This window comes from Dendropsophus ebraccatus, chromosome 14 (genome assembly GCF_027789765.1).
Source record: "Dendropsophus ebraccatus isolate aDenEbr1 chromosome 14, aDenEbr1.pat, whole genome shotgun sequence".
Classification (NCBI taxonomy): Eukaryota; Metazoa; Chordata; class Amphibia; order Anura; family Hylidae; genus Dendropsophus; species Dendropsophus ebraccatus.
Window position 1 is genome coordinate 11,665,880 of NC_091467.1, and position 24,942 is coordinate 11,690,821.

The 24,942-nt window shown below is 42.3% G+C and overlaps 1 long non-coding RNA gene across 3 annotated transcripts in view; it reads left to right on the top strand.

Annotated features, from left to right (window-relative positions):
- Positions 1-24,942, top strand: part of LOC138772246 (uncharacterized) — a 104,372-nt gene that overhangs the window by 14,943 nt on the left and 64,487 nt on the right. For 2 of the 3 annotated variants that reach the window (XR_011359729.1, XR_011359728.1), the window contains exons 2-3: positions 7,612-7,830; positions 14,719-14,799. This is a non-coding gene — a long non-coding RNA (uncharacterized lncRNA). The remainder of the gene's footprint in view (positions 1-7,611; positions 7,831-14,718; positions 14,800-24,942) is intronic. The other variant, XR_011359730.1, reaches the window with a different exon arrangement.

The window sequence follows — 24,942 nt, forward strand, 5'->3', positions numbered from 1 at the left end:
ATGACATATTGGACGTTGATGATCAATCTCACTCCACATCATCGTTCGCGCTAATAGGCACAAATAACATAACTTATGCCAATACCAATCATTTATGTTATTGAATAAAAGATTTATCAAAATGCCTATGGCACAACAACAAAGGGAGGTGCAAACAGGCTAAACCATGCTGCACAACAATCCCCCTGATGAAGTCGGGTGCAGTGAAAAATACATTGGGGAGATGGGGCATAGTGGTGGGTTTTGGGTATTATTATTTGAATATTTAATATTACATTTTTGTTCATCTGTTCATTACCCATTTATATTGCTGTCTACTTATTATTTTGTTTGTTTCTATTGGTTGGATAGCCTTTAAGTTCAGCAAAATCCCAACAAAAACTGTAGGTATTTGACCCAGTGTTTTTCAGCATATCCTAGGATAAGACAGACATATAGAAAAGGAACGTGCTCCTACTGAAACACGGGCTCAACATGATGCATTTTGTGGAAATTACTATTTATTTTTCCAAGCCTCGGTCAGTAATTGTAGTCACTGGTGGACACTTGGGCCCTGTGCAAGAAGAGTATGTGAGCCCCATTTTCTGTTATCAAAAACATGGGGAGCCACTGAGCTTTAGACTCTCTAGTACATAGGTTACAATAAGCCAATCATATTGCCTCCAGACAGAACCAAGTAGAGCCAGTAGGAGATGATATGGCAAAGTGCTTTCCCATTTCTGCTACATAAAGGAGAAGTCCAACGAAAACTTTTATTAAAGTAAAGTATTGTCCCCCAAAAGTTATACAAATCACCAATATACACTTATTACGGGAAATGCTTGTAAAGTGCTTTTCTCCCTGCACTTACTACTGCATCAAGGCTTCACTTCCTGGATAACATGGTGATGTCACGACCCGACTCCCAGAGCTGTCTGGGCTGTGGCTGCTGGAGAGGATGATGGCAGAGGGATGCTCAGTGTCCCTCCAGTGCCCTGTGTCCCTCAGTGTCCCCCTGCCATCATCCTCTCCAGCAGCCACAGCCCGCACAGCTCTGGGAGTCGGGTCGTGAACATCACCATGCTATCCAGGAAGTGACATCACCATGTTATCCAGGAAGTGACATCACCATCTTTATCCAGGAAGTGACATCACCATGTTATCCAGGAAGTGACATCACCATGTTATCCAGGAAGTTGCATCACCAATTTTATCCAGGAAGTGACATCACCATGTTATCCAGGAAGTGACATCACCATGTTATCCAGGAAGTGACATAATCATGTTATCCAGGAAGTGACATCACCATGTTATCCAGGAAGTGACATCACCATGTTATCCAGGAAGTGACATCACCATGTTATTCAGGAAGTTGCATCACTAATTTTTTCCAGGAAGTGACATCACCATGTTATCCAGGAAGTGACATCACCATGTTATCCAGGAAGTGAAGCCTTGATGCAGTAGTAAGTGCAGGGAAAAAAGCACTTTATAACCATTTCCGGTAATAAGTGTATATTGGGTATTTTTATAACTTTTGGGGGGCAATACAATACTTTAATAAAAAATTTTGACGGACTTCTTCTTTAATTTTACCAACTGGCGCCACAAACAGACCCCTACTGATCGAACACCATTGGCATTAAGGTGGACACTCACCTTCAATAACTGACGTCCGGACAACCACCTGACCCTCAGTTACCTCTCCCATCCTTCCCTAACACAGGAACGTTTGGTGAGGGTTATAACCTCATTCACACGATCTGTGCCGCGATGCACACTAGGACATGTTCTATTTTTCCGTGGTGGGGGTCGTGTGAATGGCTGCATTCATTTGAATGGTCCCTAAAATTGTCAGGATCCTCGACCACAGACAATTTTACTGAGCGTGTGAATGCAGCCTAAGCTGCAGCCAGAGAGCTATGGCTACTAATTATGTCACTTAGAACAAAGAACGTCATCCATTGGTGGACGGTCGGGAGAGCCATATACAGTCAAATCTCATTGGTCGCATCGTTATAATAGAGTAATAGAAATGAGCATGCAGCATTTGATTACCGGTGAACTTGGATGCAGCCCTAGGGAGTCTTGGATACAACCTACGGCGGTATCCATGTTTTCCAGGCAGCAGTAATCAAATTCCGAATGTTCGGCCTTGGAGGGACCTGATCGCTCATCTCTATTCAGTCACGATATAGTTAATGACAAATCTTCTCCTTCCACCACAACGCCATATCTGAAAACCTCCGGAGAAGTCAAAGAATCAATCGCCATTTTATTCTGAAAGCTTCAGCTCCGCAATAAGACACAATAATTACTTTTATTTCCCATTTACCTTCACTTTCTCCTGAATAGTTGCCAATAATGTCATCGTTCACAAAAGACAGCGATCTTTTACGCTTCATTAATAGTGAGACGGCACATTACAATGAATGCTACTCTCTATTATATTACATGTAGCTGGAGAACGTATACAAAGACAATAGTGGGAGGTGGGTGGAGATGGTTGTCGATGGAGACAGATGCATTGACCACTGCAGTGAACTCCGTCAAATCTTTCCTTTATTACTAAGATTCCATGTATTTATGGGAATGGTATAAAAGTTATGAAGTTATTTAATATAATACTGTATCTAGTGGGAATAACACAGATAGCAAAATCACTATACACGAGGCAGCTGTGCCTAACCACCATCTACCGACATGTAACAACACAGTCCCTGAAAGCAAACAACGGCTGTGTACCCATAACTTTTTGTTTGTTTTTTGTTTTTTTTGGACGGCTGTCATTTAAGGGTCAAAACGCAGCCGTTTTATGTAAATTACAGCTGTATTTTGCATAAACAGGCCGTTTTGGCGCCAAAATAATGGCTGTCCAAAAAAAAGGCCAAAACAAAAAAAAAGACATTGGGGGACATTTATCAAGGACTTTGGGCCTCTTTTTAGTTTAATAATTGGATTTTTTTTACTCATTTTTGGCCTCAATGAACGAATATTTGTTACATGCAACTTTTTTTTGTCTGACTGTTTTGAGTATTCACCCTAAAATTTGCATAATCCGGGATTTGTGCCCGATTTATAATTCGTGAACAAAGTGGTGGATGCCTACGTCTGGTTGGTACCAAGTCAATTTGTTTGCGCACATTTTTTAGAATATTCTGAGAATATTCTATTCACAATTCTATTCTATTGTTAAATTAGTCCTATTCGGCTGGGTTAAAAACAGCGGCCATTTTTTTTTTCTTATTGACATAATTTTAGCAGCAAAACGAGTTTGTGCAAATTACGCCCATAATTTGCATAATCTGGAAGTCTTCTGCAGCCTAAATAATGGCCGTCCAAAAGAACAGCCGCAAAATGGCAAGCAAAGATGCTGTGGGGACATAGTCATAGAATGACAATGTATCGATCACGAATTAGGGTTCTCTTTTTGGGGAGGGAGCGAGCGAGCGGGGAGCGAGGAGCAGGTGAGCGCTGACCTGATAGTTCGGCGCTCGCTTGAGCTTACTCCTCTAAATTGCCCCGGAGCTTTACTGTGAAAATATGCCTCATGGTGCGTTTACACAGACAGATTTATCTGACAGATTTTTGAAGCCAAAGCCAGGAATGGATTTAAAAAGAGGAGAAATCTCAGTCTTTCTTTTATGACCTGTTCCCTGTTTAGGGTAGTTTTACACGTACCGGATTAGCAGCGGATTTAACGCTACGAGTTTGCAGCGAAATCCGCTGCAAATCCTTGTAGTTTGAAGTTGAATGGGGTCACATACATATGTAACCCGGCCCCTTTAACCCCCCATTGCCCGTAGCCCCTGGCCTGCAGCATGCATTACCTGCTCGGCACCGCAGCTGCATGTGAGGCTCCCGGCTCCTGTCGGTCCCCATCAGCCAATCAGTGCACGGCAGCACTGATTGGCTTTTGGGGATCAACCGGAGTCGGGAGCCTCACATGCAGCTGCGGTGCCGAGCAGGTAATGCATGCTGCAGGCGGCGAGGGGGTTAAAGGGTCCGGGTAACATATCCGCAGCGAAATGAAAATTCCACTGCGGGTATGTAATCCCATTCAACTTCGCATTACATGGATCCGCAGCGGATTCTGCTGCAAACTCGCAGCGCGAAATCTGCTATGGATCCGGTACGTGTGAAGCTACTCTAAGGGCCCTATTCCACCGGACGATTATCGTTTGCATAATCGTTAACGATTAACGATCTCAAACGACCGCTATTGCGAAAGACCTGAAAACGTTCACTCATTTCCATGGAACGATAATCGTTACTTATGATCGTAATTGCGATAGTTTCTTCTTCGCTATTTCTTCGCTATTGCGTTCGTATCTATTGCGAACGACCGAACAACGTCTTATTCAATGCGAACGATTTGCAAACGTTTTACGAACGAGCAACGATAAAAATAGGTCCAGTTCTTATAAAGCGATCAATGATTTCTCGTTCGGTCGTTAATCGCTAACTGCATTTCAACCGAACGATTATCGTTTAGATTCGAACGATTTAACGATAATCTGAACAATAATCGTCCGGTGGAATAGGGCCCTTATAGTCTGTTCTTGGCTATCTGTCAGATAATCTCACCATTAAAGGGGTTGTCCAGCGCTACATAAACATGGCCACTTTTCTTCCCTCTCGTCTCCAGATTGGGTGGGGTTTCAAACTCAGTTCCATTGAAGTAAATGGAGCTTAATTACAAACCACACCTGAACTGGAGACAAGAGAGGGGAAAAGTGGCCATGTTTTTGTAGTGCTCGATAATCCCTTTAATTGACATGCATCTGCAGCTGACGCCAAAAGATCGGGATACCTACATTCCATTCTGCCCAAGTTTTGTGTACGAGCCCCATTAAAATGAATGGAGATTATGCACTGGCATGGGAGGTCAGCTTCAAATGCACAGTGATTAGGACATAGGATGACAGTGAACGGTTCCCTTTAATGGCTGCATCCACCTTAGTAACCAATTTTTGTAATTATTTTGTAATTATTATATTGTATATACAGCCATACTTTGACCTTGAAATGACAGTGTTTTTTTGTTTTTGTTATTATTTTACTGTGTGTAAACATAGCCCTATAGCGATCCCAGTTTAGTTCAGTTTATCTGAACCAGAGAAGGTCAAGGTGCTACGGCATAGACCGACACTAAATACAGCAGGCTATGTTCCTACAAAGTCTTTTTAGGCAAAATAACGTCCACTGTTTTTAAAATATTATCCGTCATTTTATAATGCAAAGGAAGAGCCCGTGGAGCCTCATCAAAGAGTCTCGAAACACAGGACTAGCCAGATATCCCTCTGGGAAGGACCCAGCCAAGCGGCGGCTCCTGTAAGGAAACCACCAAAACCACCATATTAAGTGGCCCTATAAGTCAATGTAATGACAAGGGAAAAACCAAGGCCAGGTATCCATCCACAGACAGCTGTTTCAGGGTGTTGCCCCTCATCAGTGTGGAGCAGGATTCTGACTAGGTGGGAGCAATGCCTAGTAGAGCCATAAGAGAAACAGATCACTGATCTCAGGGAGACCAGCCAAACGACATTTTCTCTTACGTCATTTTATAATGACACTCATAAAACAATGATCATCATTTTTAAAGGGGTACTCCAGCGATTTTCTTTTTAATCAAATGGTTTCAGAAAGTTGTATAGATTTATAATTTAAATATTTTTAAAAAAAATCTCCAGTCTTTCAGTACTTAACAGCTGCTGTATGTCCTGCAGGAAGTGGTGTATTCTTTCCAGTCTGACACAGTGCTCTCTGCTGCCACCTCTGTCCATGTCAGGAACTGTCCAGAGCAGCAGCAAATCCCCATAGAAAATCTCTCCTGCTCTGGACAGTTCCTGACATGGACAGAGGTGGCAGCAGAGAGCACTGTGTCAGACTGGAAAGAATACACCACTTCCTGCAGGACATACAGCAGCTGATAAGTACTAGAAGACTGGAGATTTTTTAATGGAAGTAAATTACAAATCTACGTAACTTTCTGACACCAGTTGGTTTGAAACAAAAGAGTACCTCTTTAACTTCCTTCATTATGAAAAAAAAAAAATTGACGCTTTTTGCCTAAAAAAATTGGTGTGTGAACATGGCCGCAGGATTTTTTTAAATGTGCTCATGGGACCTATAACTAAAAGTGATGATGAAGTACCAACAATTGTAAGCCGATGGTCAAGATTTCTCTCTAACACCAGCAACGTAATGGTTAATGAGACCATCTGTGAGAAGAACGGCCTCTTCTGCATTTAGCGAACAACGAAGATCTTGTCCAATATTGACAAATACATTTGTAACTGAATTAAGAGGATCTTGTTTCTTGGTGCTTGAGCAGTGGTGTCAATCCTCGATCAATAGAGGTTGGATAATCCACTGTGAGACCACAAGTGATCAGGTAACTGTAAAAAAAAATAAAAACAATGCAAATTAAACAGCTGCTTCTTTAAAATCTGTTTTTTGCTGTTACTTATATAGCAAAACTATTACTAGACATTAAGGGCCAGTTCACATGGAGTAAAACTAGCAGACTCCCTCCAGCCTCTGCGTCATACTGGCAGTCTATGGGAGGCTCACGTGCCTCCTCTCTCCGTGCCTCTCTGCTCGGAAGAATTGACATGTCAATTCTTCCATGAGTAGAGAGGAGGTGCGCGAGTCTCCCATAGACTGCCAGTATGACACAGAGGCTGGAGGGATTCCGCGGCAGAGAACTCCTCTGCAGAATTCAGACAGTTTTATTCTGTATGAACTGTCCCTAAGGCCCTAAGTTACACATCTATACTTATGCGTGTAAAACCATTGGGGTGTAGAGCAGCTGTAGGGACCACCCCCATTAGAGGGGTGGTTCAGCAAGAAAAAAAGTTGTCTTTCAAATCAACTGGTGCCAGAAAGTGCCAGAAATTTGTAATTTACGTCTATTTAAAAAATCTTGAGTCTCCCAGTACTTACCAGCTGCTGTATGTCTTGCAGGAAGTGGTGTTATACAGATTTGTAATTTACTTATATTTAAAAATCTCCAGTCTTCCTGAACTTGTACTGAACAGCTGCTGAATGTCCTGCAGGAAGTGGTGTATTCTTTCCAGTCTGACACAGTGCTCTATGCTGCCACCTCCGTCCATGTCAGGAACTGTCCAGAGCAGTAGCAAAGAAAACCATAGAAACCATAGAAAACCTCTCCTGCTCTGGACAGTTCCTGACACGGACAGAGGTGGCAGCAGAGAGCACTGTGTCAGACTGGAAAGAGTACACCACTTCCTGCAGGTTATACAGCACCATATTCTGGCATCAGTTGATTTGAAAGAATTTATTTTGATGAACAACCCCTTCAACCTAAAAAAAAAAAAAAAAAAGTATTGTAGCACTTAAAGTGACTCTAGCCTTCAAGTTTGCTATGCCGTCAAGTGACGTCCATCTCCTTTAAGGAAAAGGAGTATGCACTAGGTTGCCATCCACTTTGGCCCCACCATAGTGCCAGCCACAGAGCCATTGTTTTATGCTATGGTTTTATGCTATGGTTTTATGCTATTGTTTTATGCTATTGTTTTATGCTATTGTTTAGCTTTCCTCCGTGTATATAATTGTAATAAGAAAGAAGCTATAGAAAAGGCAATAACCCCTCCTCAATATCCACAGGTGACTGAAGCCAACAGCTTAGCAATGCCGGGGACGCCATCACCATGGTACATGTGACCAGCCAGTTATCTCTAATTTAGTAATATTATTGAAGAGATTGCTTTCCAAGGACGGTGTGGAAGTGTCCTGAGTGATCTCCAGCTGCTGATCTCCGTCATTTCTTCATGAGCAGGAGAGATAAAAGCTAAACTAAAACAAGGATGGAAACTTTGAAAATGGGTAAGGACAATGGAAGGTTGAAATGCAGAGAAAATAACTTGCTGCTACCTCTCCGAGGCGCTTATTAACACTTTATAACAGGGATGTAGAATAGAGATTTGTCAGTATTTCCTGAACCTGGAGGGAGAATGTTATTGGGAATAAGGCTGGGTTCACACTACGTTTTTGCAATCTGTTTTTCTCATCCGTTTTTTGCAAAAAACGGATGGAAAAAATGGATGCATGTGTGTGCATCCGTTTTTCCATTGAATTCCATTAGAAAAAAAAACGGTCCATTTTCTTAAATGAGGTCGACTACGTTTTTGCGTATTAAAATGAAATTTAATGGAAAAACGGATCAAAACGTTTGAAAAAAACGGATTGCAAAAACGTAGTGTGAACCCAGCCGTAGTGTGATTTTACGGACGCCATCTCTGCTCAGTCTTCACAATCGAGAAAGCCAGAGCCCAATTGGAGCATGCTGGAGTCTGATTGTCCAGCCAAATAATGTGTGTTATTTCAAAGTAAGGCTATGTTCACACAACGTCAAAAATATTAAAAAGGCGTCCAATTTTCATATTTAAAATAACGTCCGTTTTTGACGAGATTTAACTGACTGCTATGCAATTGAAGTCAATGGGAGGACGGACGTCCAATGCACAGCGTATTGAATGACGGATGTTTTTGCCACGGGCGTCAAAATAATGAACATCATCATTATTTTCGGGCGTCTTTTGCAAACAGAGGACGTTTTTTATTTGTAGTTCACACACAGTTTTCCTTTTGTCACCGTTCTTTTTCAGTTTTTACTATTAAACTCAATGGACTTTCAATTAAGCCGCATCCAAAGTCCAATAAGTAACCAAACTAGCATAATGTACAAACACCCGTCAGTGCACTAAGGGGACGTCAGGCTGCTAAATAACGTCCGTTATTATAGACTCAAAATGACCTACGTCATTTTAAACAGAGATGAAAAGACGTTGTGTGAACATAGGCTAACACATTACTTTTAAATAACGGCCGTTATTTGAGCTCAAAATGATTACTATCCAAAAAAATGGCCGTCAAATGCCCCAAAAAAAGAAGAGTGGTTGTGGCCCTGGGAGCTCTGGAAAAGATAGATGCAGCCATAGGCCATAGGCTGTATCCATGATTTCCCGGAATTTGATCAGAATAACCTTGTTATACATGTTGCGCCATTCAGATTAAGGACAACTTTTTGGGGTAAAATAACAGAGGGTTCTCTTAGCAGTGACCCCAAACTTCTGATTGTCTGATGTTAGTTGGATCTGTGAGCCGGATCTTGACCTTTTATTTCAATGAAGGGGATTTTCCAAGTGCGCATGGCAGGAAACCTACGCCAGCTGAGAGCTGGAGTAGGTTTCCAGCTTATTTTTTGGCGGATCTAAAGATGAATAGCACAGACGCCCCCCTGTACCACCCCCTCCACACACCCTCCCCGTCCCCCCCGGCGTACCAGGCGAAAAGTGCCCATTTGCAAATATTTTATTCGCAAAACGGCCATTTGCGAATAAAATTATTCGCAAATTGGCACTTTCAGACGAAACATACGATTTCGCCTCTTAATAAATGTCCCCCATTGTTTTTATATTAAACATATTTTTATATGTTTGGGTGGGATGGCACGGGGTAGAGAGTTTTCTCTGTGTGATCCCATTTATGTATGTGAAATTGTTTTTATAATTTGTAAAATAAAAAATTATTAATTAAAAAAAAAACAACAATATATTTTTAAAGAATTTTTGGTGATTTTTTTTTTTTTCTTTCTAATTTTACATTTTCCTGTATATAATCTAAAGTAATTCTGATATCTTGCAGTTTTCATTCTCACCACTGGGGCTAAAACTAATCTTAGATTTCCTGTTGTGTCTGTGGTGATAAGGGGAGAGTGCAGTAAAGGGATCTCCACAGTATCACAGCATCAGGTGACACTAGTAGCAACAATACAAGACAATAGCCTGTGGAATGACCTCTTCAGAGGTCACAGATCGCTCTCAGTAATGTTTCACATTCAACTCAAGGGGACAGAGTCTATTGTCATCTATGTCCATGAGTCTTGCTGTAAAGCATGTCACTAAATGCTGTTAAAAACAGCTCTGGCAAGATGGCTGCCCCCATAACAATGTACAAAAAGTGAAATAACAAAAATTACAGTTAGAAAATAGAAACAGATTAGAAAAAAAGAACAAGTTTTAGTATCTTACGCTAATCGGTGAAAGAAAATGTAGGTGAGACATTCCCTTTAAGTCTTTGTCACGGTTAGAATCTCTGAGCCAAGAGCAAAAGGACAATTGCATTTAAAAAAAAAAAACACGGACCCCCTACCATTACAAGACTCGGACACTCGGTGATGTGTTAGCAGTTTGATGAAACCACTTGATCAGTTTCGTAGCTCGGTGTAAACACTTTGATATTTTATTGCGTAAAATTGTTTATGAAGAGAAAATAAATTCAAAATGTCAAAATAAATTTAAAGAGTAGCTGTCAAAAGAGAGAACTTGTAGGACTCGTCATGGTAAATATGGCAAACAAATACAATCATTTAGCAACTTGCCTCCTTCTCCTGATATACCGGGGGTGAAGCACTGGAGGCCGGCCCACCCCCAATGGGAGAAAACCCCGCCCCTCTATTAGAATCAATGGAGCCGCGTCATAGAGTCTCCACCCACTGGGGGGCTTGACCCCCGGCCCGATACCCGTGAATAGAAGAGCCGTACACGGGATACCACTTTGTGATATTGTGTTTAATTGTTTTATGCTACTACAGTATATTACACTGTGTTAGATAAGTAGTTGATTATAGTAGTAGTAGTGTATTATATTGTACTATATTACTCTATAATGTTTTGCTATAAAAATAAATGATATATTATACTAAGCCTAGTTATGATATCGTATTATATTGTTCTATCATACTAGGGAATAATAATAATAATAATATATAATACTATTCATAATAATATACTGTATAATATTATTATTATTATTATTATTATTATATACTATTCATATTTACATACTGTATAATAATAAACAATTTTATATACCGTATTTTTCGCTTTATAGGACGCACCTTTTGATAAGACGCACCCCTGATTTTAGGGGAGAAAAATAGAAAAAAAAATATTTTGCTCATTGTCACAGTTTGGAGATAGCATATAGTGCCCACATAGTAGCCAATCCCCCATAAAGTGCCCCACATAGTAGCCAGTGCCCCTCATAGTAGCCAATCCCCTCATAGTAGCCAATCCCCCCATAGTAGCCAGTGCCCCTCATAGTAGCCAGTGCCCCCCATAGTAGCCGTGACCCCCATAGTAGCCAGTGACCCCCATAGTAGCCAGTGACCCCCATAGTAGCCAGTGACCCCCTTAGTAGCCAGTGACCCCCTTAGTAGCCAGTGACCCCCTTAGTACCCTGTGCCCCCCATAGCAGCCATTTCCCCCCCTAAAACAACAAACCAGTAACTCACCTGTCCGGCGGCCCCAGCAGCTCCTGTCTCCCGTCGGCCACGCGCACTTCTGACATCCTCCGGGCACAGGCAGCGGGGTACAGAGACGCTGCCTGTGCCGGAAGTGTCCTGCAACCTCTATCATGAATGATAGAGGCTGCAGAACACATCCAGGACACAGGCAGTCTCTGTACCCCGCTGCCTGTGCCCGGAGGATGTCGGAAGTGCGCGTGGCCAACGGGAGACAGGAGCTGCTGGGGCCGCCGGACAGGTGAGTTCCGGGACCACCTCCGCCCGCTCGCTCAGCTGACAGCCGATCAGGAGCCCAGGAAAGTGCTGCTCATTGCACTTTCCCGGGCTTCTGATCAGCTCAGCTGAGCGGCGATGGAGGGGCAGGCTGGGCGGGCGGAGGGGATCGCTCAGAGCCACTCACTATGCATATGCATAGTGAGCGGCAGTACAGGGGGCGGGCGGGACGGCTTCCATGCGGTGCTCTGCACTGCTTGGGAGCCGTCTTCGCTTTATAAGATGCACTTAGATTTTCCTCCCATTTTGGGAGGAAAAAAAGTGCGTCTTATAAAGCGAAAAATACGGTATATATATATATATATATATATATATATATATATATTTCAGACACAATATCTAATAGATACTACTACTACTACTAATAATAATAATAATAAATAATACTATACATAATAATACTATACTTAATAATATATGATATAATAACAAACATATGTATGTATATATATATATATATATATATATATATATATATAATATAATAGATATACATAATAGATATATAATAATATACATAATATATAGTACTGTAATAATATACATAATAATACATATAATAATACATTGTATTATACAATACTAAATAACTACCACTCTATAAGATTTCTTATGATACACAGGTATATTATTTTGTACCATATTATATAACATTAACTTCTCCTTTGATACTAAAACCTAACAGCTCGGTTTATTAGGGTGTCTCACAGTCTTCTCCATATGATGAGCCCCCACACAAGTAACCTTTGCATGCCGAATATCTGGCCACAAGAGTGACTCAGTGACCGAGCCTTTCTTCAATAGCTGATCATACTGAGTAATTGTGGTCGACCCGGGGAAGTCCTGTTACACCTGATCATGACATGGATCCTGCTACGTGCGCTCAGTCTTCGGAACGTAACATTTCATTACCAAAATGTCTTACAGCTATTTTATGGCTGAAATCATTTTCATAAAGAAGTCCGTCATTGTATCCGAGTCTTCACATTCAAAAGCGTTTCTGTTCAAATAAAAAAGCATTTTTAATGAGCTTTTTATTCAGTCATCTGTTAATTATAGGTTTTGCGTATTTCTGTCAAAGCTGGCTGACAACCAATATGGCCGCCACTACGGGGAGAGCAACAAGCCGGGAGCATAGCGATCAGCTGTGTTCTTCTCCCGACTCGTTCTAGTGATCGGTGGAGGTGTGAGCACAGAGACTCCGACTGACCAAAATGTTTTCTTGCCTCTATGACATGTCACAAGTTCTTTTAAAATTACAGTGTTGTGTGTTCATGTGTACACATAAAAGCAAAATACGGTAGTAAAATAAGTCTAAAAAAATATAAAATTTTTAACCCTTTTCCTTTGCAGCCCTTTGGACTGGGCCAATGCGACCTCCCCCATTTTATGTTATAATATCTTCATTCTAAATTCACATTTATAATACTATATGTCTACTCTATGTCACCATTATTTGATAAAGATCCATTTACTTTTTAGGATGGTGTAGGGATTAGAAGTTTAGCAGCAAACTTTTAAAATATTATGTAGAATAATAACAGAGACAATCAGGTACAGTGACAGGAGCGACGATTAGGCACGGTAATAGAGGAAAATAGAGACTGGTAAAGGAGAGCAACAGGGGGCAGGGAAGAGCAACAGGTACAGGAGACACTATTAGATACAAGGGGCAGGAGACACTATTATTTACAGCAACAGGGGATACTATTAGTTACAAGGGGCAGGAGACACTATTAGATACAAGGGGCAGGAGACACTATTATTTACAAGGGACAGGAGACACTATTAGTTGAAAGTGGCAGGAGACACTATTAGTTACAAGGGGCAGGAGATACTATTAGTTACAGCAATAGGGGATACTATTAGTTACAAGGGGCAGGAGACACTATTAGTTACAAGGGGCAGGAGATACTATTAGTTACAGCAACAGGGGATACTATTAGTTACAAGGGGCAGGAGATACTATTAGTTACAAGGGGCAGGAGACACTATTAGCTACAGCAACAGGGGATAGGGGTAACTATTAGATAGAGTAAGGGCCCTATTACACCAACAGATTATCTGACAGATTTTTGTAAGCCAAAGCCAGGAATAGATTTGAAAAGACAAGGAATCTCAGTCTTTCCATTGTTACTTGTTCTCTGTTTATAGTCCATTCCTGGCTTTGGCTAAAAAAAATCTGTCAGATAATCTGTTGGTGTAATAGGGCCCTTACTCTATCTAATAGTTACCCCTATCCCCTGCTGCTGTAGCTAATAGTGTCTCTTGCCCCATGGGCGATGATTGGGGCAGGAAGAGGTTAATGTCTATTTTATACATTACATAACTGTGTTGGGTCTGCTGTTCTCTCCGACCTTCTTCCACATAGAGAGAAGGAGATCGAGGCTGGAAGTCTCGTCTTTGCATCGCTTCTATAGTGCCACCACCATAGGTTAGCAAATGGGATGACTCCATGCGCCATTATAATGGTTGCATCGACATGTTTTCTCCTTTTCAGAATCTAGTCCTAACTTGACTTAAAAAAAAAAAAACTGCACCAAATTGCCCCTTGTGAACCCGACCTCAACCAATCCTCGCTGCAAATTATATAGATAGAAAAGGTCAATTTAGTCCTTTTTTTGACTTTGCCAATAAAATATATTCTGAATGTCATTTGAACTCGGCTTACAATAATTATTGAAGAGAAAAAGTGACAAAATTAAACAATCCACTCAACCAAGTTTGCAAATTAATCTTTTAATTTAAGTCCAAGCTCTGCCGCCTGAGTAATTTCAGATAACACACAGCAGATGAAAAACGCCAGATAATATCTATTTTCCATTATGGGAGTTTAGAGCGCAAAAAAAAAAAAAAAAAAGACTTTTGCTGTGTTGAAATCTTAACTGTTCTTTTTCTTTATTTTGCATGCGGTTTATTATTTCAAACTGATCTGGAATCGCTATCTTTCTGATGATGTGACCTTTAATCAGCAAAGGCTTTCTGAGCTTCTTAAAGTGAATACTTCATACTCATCCGGCTGCCAAGCAATAGACTATTCTATGAAGTGATTTAGGAGTAATATTTCATGAGGCATGCAGAGGATACAGCATGGGTCTTGTTTATGATAAAACTTTGCCCTTTTCTCATAGAAGATCGGATTGGTTGGCCACAGTTTCCATACCATTACGTAGAAGACGTCTTATTTTCCAAGAAGCTGCATGCATTTAACGGTGAGACTCCATAAAGACGTTAGGCAGCACCATCTTACGACTTTAACTAGTAAGCAGCATTGTAGAAGTAAACACTGAGTTGCATGTTCCGGTAGAACAGGAAAGTGAATCCTAATCTCTATAAAATAGTTCTTATTTCCTTTATTTCTATAGAACCAACTTTTTCCGCATTCTCTCCATGACCAAAGCCTTAAAACGGTTTTCTGAGCTAAAATATCTCTCCATATTGGTGTTTGTTGGGAGGGGGTACTTATATTTACCTCCTGGGCTCACACCACCACCTTAGTTGACATCGATTGTTGTGTTTGGAGTCGGTGAGTTTGTTCTCCACTGCACATGCTGAGCCCAAACACAGCAATTGTTCTCTACCGGGTCTGGGGCCAGTCAAAGAAGGTGGCGGTGTGAGCCCAGGAGGTAAATCTAAGTACCCCCTCACAACAAGCACCAATATAGAGAGATTTTAGTTCAGAAACCCCCTCCACATTAACTAAATATCGGATGTATTATGGAGGCGTCAAAAGACACCATCCTTCGTCGAGATCTATGAAGGTGTAGGTGTTTTAGTCAACGAAGCTCAACCATGGAAACCTCCAAGTTATAAGCTGAATTTGCACGGTGTTCATCTTCTTCATTCTACCCAAGGAACTTACTTCCGTTCCAATTTTCTGACATGTTCCCTGTCTAAACTATTTTTGCAAAGAGCAGTTCAATTCTTGTAGTGATCGGGTGTAGGCTATTACAAACCCATTTCTTCATCTAAAAGATGAAGAAAACCCTTTGGAAAGCCTTCTACTGACTAGTTAGTAAGGCCTCATTCATCTGTCCAGTGTTTTTCAAGGAGCGTGATTTTGTCCGCTCCGTGAAAAACACTGGACACTGGATGGGGGTGCTGGTGTTGTCAGAGTGCCGAGCGGGGGGCAGACAGGAGCGGGGAGCAGGGGATGGGAGCGCTGAGAGATGGGAGTGATGAGAGACAAGTGGGGGAGATGGGAGCAGATGACAGGAGTTGGGGAGATGAAATCGGTTAACAGGTGCGGGGGAGATGGGAGGGGATGACAGGAGCAGGGAAAGATGAAATTGGTTGACAGGAGCGGGGAGATGGGAGCGGTGACAGAAGTGGGGGAGATGGGAGCGGATGACAGGAGCGGGGAAAGATGAAATCGGTTGACGGGAGCGGGGAGAGGAGCGGGGGAGATGGGAGCGGTGACAGGCGCGGGGTAGATGGGAGCGCTGAGAGATGAGAGTGGTGACAGACGGAAGTGGGGAAGATAGGAGCGGATGACAAGAGCGGGAGAGATGGAATCGGTTGACAGGAGCGGGGAGATGGGAGCGGTGACAGGAGCGGGGGAGATGGGAGCGGTGACAGGAGCGGAGGAGATGGGAGCGGTGACAGGAGCGGGGGAGATGGGAGCGGTGACAGGAGCGGAGGAGATGGGAGCGGTGACAGGAGCGGAGGAGATGGGAGCGTTGAGAGACAGGAGTGGTGAGAGACGGAAGTGGGGGAGATGGGAGCGGATGACAGGAGCAGGGGAGATGAAATCGGTTGACAGGAGCGGAGAGGTGGGAGCGGTGACAGAAGCGGGAGAGATGGGAGCTGCGGAGTATCTGCGACCACGGACAATTTTACGGGACATGTGAATAAGGCCTTCCTCTTTAAAACAAAGTAATAGTGATGAATGAATTTCTGGCAGCTGGAGAAGTTGGATGCTGCCCTATGGCTGCCAAGAAAACATGGATACAGCCTATAAACTATCACCGTATCCATGTTCCATGCTCCCTAGGGCATCCAACTTCTCCAGTCATCGGGAGTCAAATGCAGAGTACCCTGGGTTTGGATGAACATTGCCATCCCCGAATGTTCGGCAAGTTCACTCATCATTATAAATTAATAAGATATGGAATCAGCCACTTGATCCCTCTTGTCTTCTTCTGGCCCCTGATCCAGAGTTTAGGGGGCTGTTCAGTCAGTGTATTATACCACTAGCTAATTGTTAGTCTAAGGGCCCTATTCCAGCGGACGATTATCGTTCAGATTATCGTTAAATCGTTCGAATCTAAACGATAATCGTTTGGTTGAAATGCAGTTAACGATTAACGACTGAACGAGAAATAAGACCTGGACCTATTTTCGCATTGAATAAGATGTTGTTCGGTCGTTCGCTGTAGATACGAACGCAATAGCGAAGAGAAAACTATCGCAAATACGATCATAAGTAACGATTATCGTTCCACGGAAATGAGTGAACGTTTTCAGGTCTTTCGCAATAGCGGTCGTTTGAGATCGTTAATCGTTAACGATTATGTGAACAATAATCGTCCGGTGGAATAGGGCCCTAATAGGACATGGTGGTCATGCATTGGCCTATTGCCCTTTGTGGTCATGTCTTTGAATTAGTCCAAATCTGCCCATTTCCTGGGTCTTAATTAGAGATGAGCAAACCTCGAACATGCTGGAGTCCATTCGAACCCGATCGTTCGGCATTTGATTAGCTGGGGCTGCTGAAGTTGGATAAAGCTCTAAGGTTGTCTGGAAAACATGGATACAGCCAATGACTATATCCATGATTTCCACATAGCCTTAGGGCTTTATCCAACTTCAGCAGCCACCGCTAATCAAATGCCGAATGATCGGGTTCGGATGGACTCCAGCATGCTCCAGGTTCGCTCATCTCTAGTCTTAATCTTAGTGGAAGATATCCCTGTTTTTTTTTTTTTCTTTTTTTTATAGTATAGTCCAGTTCTAACGTAAAGATGGCAGACAGGTCACTGGTCAAACATAGACAGGTCCCTGCCTTGCGCAAGGTCAACACGCTCATCTCCTGCCGCCGCCATCATTGTAATCATCTAATAGACTGTAAGTTGTAATTATCCACTAGAAAGCGGAGGTCATCCAGGATTACCAGGAGACTGATTATAGAGCGGGCTCAGATGTTACTCCAATGCACCTTAGCGGTTAAACTCGCGAGCTGGTTAAGCAAGTGACAGCTGATCAGGGTATTATTAAGTATCATAGCGTGTTATTATATTTTTAGCAGATCACATATATTTGGATCTAAATATCATCAATCAACAACTTCCATTTGCATAATGAAATTTAAATGAATCTTGTATGGGAAAGAAATGGGTAAATCCTGCCTTCCCTTCTCATCTAATACAAATGAGGGGATGACTGGATGGATACTGGGAGAAACAATATAAATCAACTTAGATTATGAGAGTCATTTCATGGCATTAGTATCTATAATCCAACTGTACAGCACTGTTAGATGTAATGCCTATCCTTACCCCTGCCCATCTATCCTATAGCATTCACTGCTCTGTCTTCCTTCAGATTTATAGACTGTTGCCAGTATACTGCATCCTTACCACTATCTTAAAGGGGTGCTCTCAAATCAACTGGTTTCAGAAAGGTCTATAGATTTGTAATTTACTTCTATTTAAAACATCTCCAGTCTTCCAGTACTTATCAGCTGCTGTATGTCCTACAGGAAGTGGTGATTTCTTTCCAGTCTGACACAGTGCTCTCTGCTGCCACCTCTGTCCATGTCAGGAACTGTCCAAAGCAGCAGCAAATCCCCCATAGAAAACTTCTACTGCTTTGGACAGTTCCTGACATGGACAGAGGTGGCAGCAGAGAGCACTGTGTCAGACTGAAAATATTACATTACTTCCTGCAGGACATACAGCAGCAGATAGGTACTGGAAGCAATTTACAAATCTATATAACTTTCTGGCACTAGTTGATTTGAAAGGTTTTTTTTGTTTTACTGGAGTACCCCTTTAAGTATAATTTACGGATGTTGTGTCACTATATTTATCCCAATATCGTTCGACAAAGGTCTGAGATAGACTAAAACCTCACCTAACACTCTACCGGGGGGATTCGATATGGACTTACTTATATCATTGGATGGATTACAATTTCCCTTCATTAGCGCCAGATCTCCGGTGTTCTGTGCGACAATCACTAACACCTACATTTCTAGGAATAAAAATAATAATAAATAATTGCGGTCAATTCTAATAAAACAAAATACTGTATTACGGATGGCAAACAAAACTCTAAACAGCGATTCTGATCGGAAACGAACACCGGAAAACCAGCGCTAGTCTTATATGTATAATAAGTGTCGAGTGCATTCGGATGGAAATTCATGTCGGATTGTGCTTGTCCTTTAATTCCATTTCATCATCATGGGGGCTGATACTGAATATTATCGGGCTGTGGTTTTATCACCCTCACAGCATATAAAATATCAGCCCCATTCTTCATGCAAATCTGAGGTTTACAATTGGTCAGTGTGGTTCCTAAATGAAGACAAAGGTGTCAGAGCGAGCCGCTCTCAGGTGTCACTCCCCCCATTTGATTTGAGATTCGGGCATTTTCCTGTGAGTCGGAATGAGTCACCGTGTCTGCCCACTTTTTCTCTCGATCTGGAAAGCAGAGTGTAAGTTCTCATTTCTTGGGTCTGACATCACAGGAGGGAGGTGGCCACTTGCTATTTTCCTATGGAGAATTCTCAACTTCTTGACTGATTTAATATTCGCAGTTCCTGGGTCAATGAAATCAATTCAATGAAAAGAAACCAGAGACATGAGACGCTGAACGTTTTTTTTTCCCCTGCAATGAACTTTCATTTTAGATTCTTTGCTGTGTGAATTCATGTTATTGTTTATTTATTATTATATAAAAAATAATATATTAATTATTTTATATACTGTATAATATATTATTCTATAATAAATAATATATTAATTTTATATATAATATATTATTCTAGGATATATAATATATTAATTGTTTATTTTATATATATATATATATAAAATATTATTCTATAATTTATATATATTCATTATTTATTGTATATATAATATTTTCCTTATTTATGTTATATATAATATATTATTCTATGATATATAATATATTCATTATTTATGTTGTATATATAATATATTATTCTATGATATATATATATATATATATTCATTATTTATTGTATATATAATATATTTTTCGATAATATATAATATATATATAATACAATTGCATGCTATGGCGCCCCCCCCACCCGGCGCCCTAGCGTCCCAGCACCCCTACCCCCTCTCGGCACTGGCAGGTTACATGCATGGTGTATACCCTTGCACAGCTGGCAGGCCGGCACCCCAGCACCCAGTACCTGGGTGCTGGGGTGCCGCTCTGCTTGATGCCCGCTGTTCTCATCAAACAGACGTGATGGAGGAAGGAAGGAGGCCGGGGACATCTTAGTTTGGGGAACGCTGGGGCGACAGTGGATGGGGGAGAAGCTGGGGGACAGGGGGAGCAGCTGGGGGCGACAGGAGGAGGGGGAGAAGCTGGGGGACAGGGGGTGCAGCTGGGGTGACAGGGGGAGGGGGAGAAGCTGGGGCGACAGGGAGAAGCTGGGGGACATGGGGGTGCAGCCAGGGAGCAGGGGAAATACAAGGGCGCAGGCCGGAAGCTCACAGCTGCAGACCCGCAGTGCGCGAACTCCTCTTCTGCTCGTGACGTCATGGCGCTGGCGCCGAGCAGAAGAGGAGTTTGGGCACTGCGGGGCTGCAGCTTCGGGCCTGCGTGACAGGCTGTCTGTGCCAGAAGCTCATGCCGGCACTTGAAGCTGCAGCCCGGCACCCAATTCCCCCCTCTCCCCCCGGCCGCGGACGTCAGCGGCGGCGGGGCGGTGGAGGTGGGTTAAGAAAAAATTTTTTAAATAAATTTTACAAAAATGTGTCCTGCGGGTGCCACCCCCCGCAGGGCACTGCCCTAGGCACCGGACCACGGGTGCCTAGTGGCAAATACGGCCATGAGCCCGCTCCTTCTAATGATAATCAATGGAGCGGACGGGTCACCTCGTGCTCTGGGGGTTGGGGCAGTGCTCCTAACGGGCTCCAGACCCAGATTTACATTGCTAACAGCACGGTAAGGGTGCCAAGGGTGAAGGTAAGACACATACCATCATCCTCCACTAGGTGCATTTGTGTGCATCCGTTTTCATCCGTTTTTTTCCATTGACTTCTATAATAATAATAATAATAAAAACAGATCAAAACGCATCCATGTTTTAGCGTACCCAAAAAGTGATCAACCGTGTTTTTGTGTACGCTAAAAAAAAGGAAGAAGGGGTTTTCATCTGTTGTTTTTTTTATAATCCCTTTTTTCTAAAATTGAAGTCAAAGGAAGAACGGATCAAAACAGATGCAAATGAATGCATCCTTTTTTTAATAATTCCCCCCCATTAAATGGACAGCAAAAATGCAGTGTGAACCGAGCCTCAGCGCATTACCAGGGAGGAGACAGGTATGGTAGTCAGACAGGTAAAGGGTTAGGATATGCGGTTTCAGAGGTCAGACAATCTGAGTCTGCAACTGGAGAGGCACACGGTATAAACGAGGATCAGGGAGAAAGCCTAATCCGAAGAACAGGCAAAGGTCAGAATACACAGGAATTTAGCACAAACAGTAGACAAACAGCTTCACTATGCAGGAATGCAACAACACTCAGACAGATCTCCTATCTATCTATCTATCTATCTATCTATCTCCTATCTATCTATCTATCTATCTATCTATCTATCTCCTATCTATCTATCTATCTATCTATCTATCTATCTATCTATCTATCTATCTATCTCCTATCCATCTATCTATCTATCTCCTATCTATCTATCTATCTCCTATCTATCTATCTATCTATCTATCTATCTATCTATCTATCTATCTATCTCCTATCTATCTATCTCCTATCTATCTATCTATCTATCTATCTATCTATCTATCTATCTATCTTCTATCTATCTCCTATCTCCTATCTATCTATCCCCTATCCAGGGGCGGGCTGGGCCGGGGGGCAGGGGGGCATATGCCCCCCGGGCCGCTCTTCCCCCAGTTGTCAGGGCCGCATGGCTGCTGACAGCTGGCTGGAGTCCTCAGTACCTCCCCTGCTTACAGCCCCGGCCCTCTTCAGTCATATTTACCTGTGGCTGTGGTGGATCCGGACTGTGATGGAAGCGGCCGCCGAAGCCCCGCCCCCATGCCGGTAAGCCCCGCCCCCTGTATGGCCACTATGCTTTCTATAAGCCTAAGAGGCTTATGGTAAAAAGCAAACTGCTGTAGGCAGCATCTTCCTCCGGCCACCAGAGGCCGCTCTCTCCTCCCAGCTGGTTCTTCTGCAACTGGGCTAGAAGAGCCTGAAGACCGAGAAGATGGTGTCTGCAGCAAGCAAGGTACCTACACAGGAGGAGATCTACACAGCAGGACATAGGGCAGGGGGAGGGAACCAAGGCCCTCCAGCTGCTGCAAAACTACAACTCCCATCATAGCTGGAGAGTGATAGGCTGTCCATGGATGATGGGAGTTGTAGTTTTGCAACAGCTGAAGAGCCAAGGTTCCCCCTCCCTGACATAGAGGATACATATATACAGGAGACCTACACAGGAGGATACATTTATACAGGAGACCTACACAGGAGGATACATATATACAGGAGGATACATATATAGAGGAGGAGACATACAGAGGAGTATATAGAGGATACATATATACAGGAGGAGACATACAGAGGGGTACATAGAGGATACATATATACAGGAGGAGACATATATACAGAGGGGTACATATAGGATACATATATACAGGAGGAGACATATACAGGGGTACATAGAGAAAAAGAAATGGTGTGGAGAAAGCATCCATCCAGTGAAAAAATATTTTTACTTTATTTTAAGCCATTGCATATAAAAAGATTACCGACGTTTCGGCTCTAACACTTGAGAAAGGCCTCAGGAGTGTTAGAGCCGAAACGTCGGTAATCTTTTTATATGCAATGGCTTAAAATAAAGTAAAAATATTTTTTCACTGGATGGATGCTGTCTCCACACCATTTCTTTTTCGCTATTGAGTATCAGGTGTGGGCCCACCTGACGGAGACTGTGCATCCCTGGGAGGTTCCGCTGTTCCAACCTTGGACTTTACCAGGGGTACATAGAGGATACATATATACAGGAGGAGACATATATACAGGAGGAGACATACAGAGGATACATATATACAGGAGGAGACATATATACAGGGGTACATAGAGGATACATATATACAGGAGGAGACATACAGAGGATACATATATACAGGAGGAGACATATATACAGGGGTACATAGAGGATACATACATACAGGAGGAGACATACAGAGGATACATATATACAGGAGGAGACGTATATACAGGGGTACATAGAGGATACATACATACAGGAGGAGACATACAGAGGATACATATATACAGGAGGAGACATATATACAGGGGTACATAGAGGATACATACATACAGGAGGAGACATACAGAGGATACATATATACAGGAGGAGACATATATACAGGGGTACATAGAGGATACATACATACAGGAGGAGACATATATACAGGAGGAGACATATATACAGGGGTGCATAGAGGATACATACATACAGAGGAGTTAGGGCTGGGCGATTAATCAAATTAATTTGCCCAGAAGGTTAGAATCAATTTCGATTAAAACCGTAAATTCAATTTTCACAAAAAATCATTGCAGGTGGAGCAGCGTAGAGTGACGGGTTGGCGGCCGGGCAAGAGGTGCAGGTCAAGCAGGCGGCGCGGAGGTGAGGTGCATGTCAGTATAATGAGGGTCAGGCAGCTTTCCCAGCATCTTGTATTTGTAGTCAGTATAATGGAGGTCACCCAGCTTTCCCACCATCTTATACTCAGTATGATGGAGGTCACCCAGCTTTCCCACCATCTTATACTCAGTATGATGGAGGTCACCCAGCCTTCCAGCATCTTGTACACAGTTTTATGGGGGTCACCAGCTTTTCCACCATCTTATACTTAGTATGATGGAGGTCACCCAGCTTTCCAGCATCTTGTACACAGTATTATGGGGGTCACCAGCTTTTCCACCATCTTATACTCAGTAGGATGGAGGTCACCCAGCTTTCCCAGCATCTTATACTAAATATGATGGAGGTCACACAGCTTTCCCAGTATCTTGTAGTCAGTATGATGGAGGTCACCCAGCTTTCCCACCATCTTATACTCAGTATGACGGGGGTCACCCAGCTTTCCCACCATCCTATACTCAGTATAATGGAGGTCACCCAGCTTTCACAGCATCTTATACTTAGTATCATGGAGGTCACCCAGCTTTCCCAGCATCTTATAATCAGTATAATGGAGGTCACCCAGCTTTCCAGCATCTTATACTCAGTATGATGGAGGTCACCCAGCTTTCCAGCATCTTGTACTCAGTATGATAGAGGTCACCCAGCTTTCCTAGCATCTGTCTATGGGACCATTCTGTGTCATCACTGAGCCGCCCAATAGACTTATACAGGAAAGTGAGTTCTGACCCTTTCACAGGGCACAGTAGGATATTTGGTCACAAATGACTGGAAGGACCGAAGATGTTATAGGTAAGAGGTTAGAGGCCAGAGTGGTCCTTTAAGGATGGGCCGCCAGCCTGCTACTCATGGGCCAGTGCTGTGTACTTGCCCCCCGGGCTAAAATTTGCCAGCCAGCCCCTGCCCCTATCTATCTCCTATCTATCTATCTATCTATCTATCTATCTATCTATCTATCTATCTATCTCCTATCTATCTCCTATCTATCTATCTATCTATCTATCTATCTATCTATCTCCTATCTATCTATCTATCTATCTATCTATCTATCTATCTATCTTCTATCTATCTATCTATCTATCTATCTATCTATCTATCTCCTATCTATCTATCTATCTATCTATCTATCTATCTCCTATCTATCTATCTATCTATCTATCTATCTATCTATCTATCTACTATCTATCTATCTCCTATCTATCTATCTATCTATCTCCTATCTATCTATCTCCTATCTATCTCCTATCTATCTATCTATCTATCTATCTATCTATCTATCTATCTATCTCCTATCTATCTATCTATCTATCTATCTATCTATCTATCTATCTATCTATCTATCTCCTATCTATCTATCTATCTATCTATCTATCTATCTATCTATCTATCTATCTATCTATCTATCTTATTTATCTATCTATCTATCTATCTATCTATCTATCTATCTATCTATCTATCTATCTATCTATCTATCTAT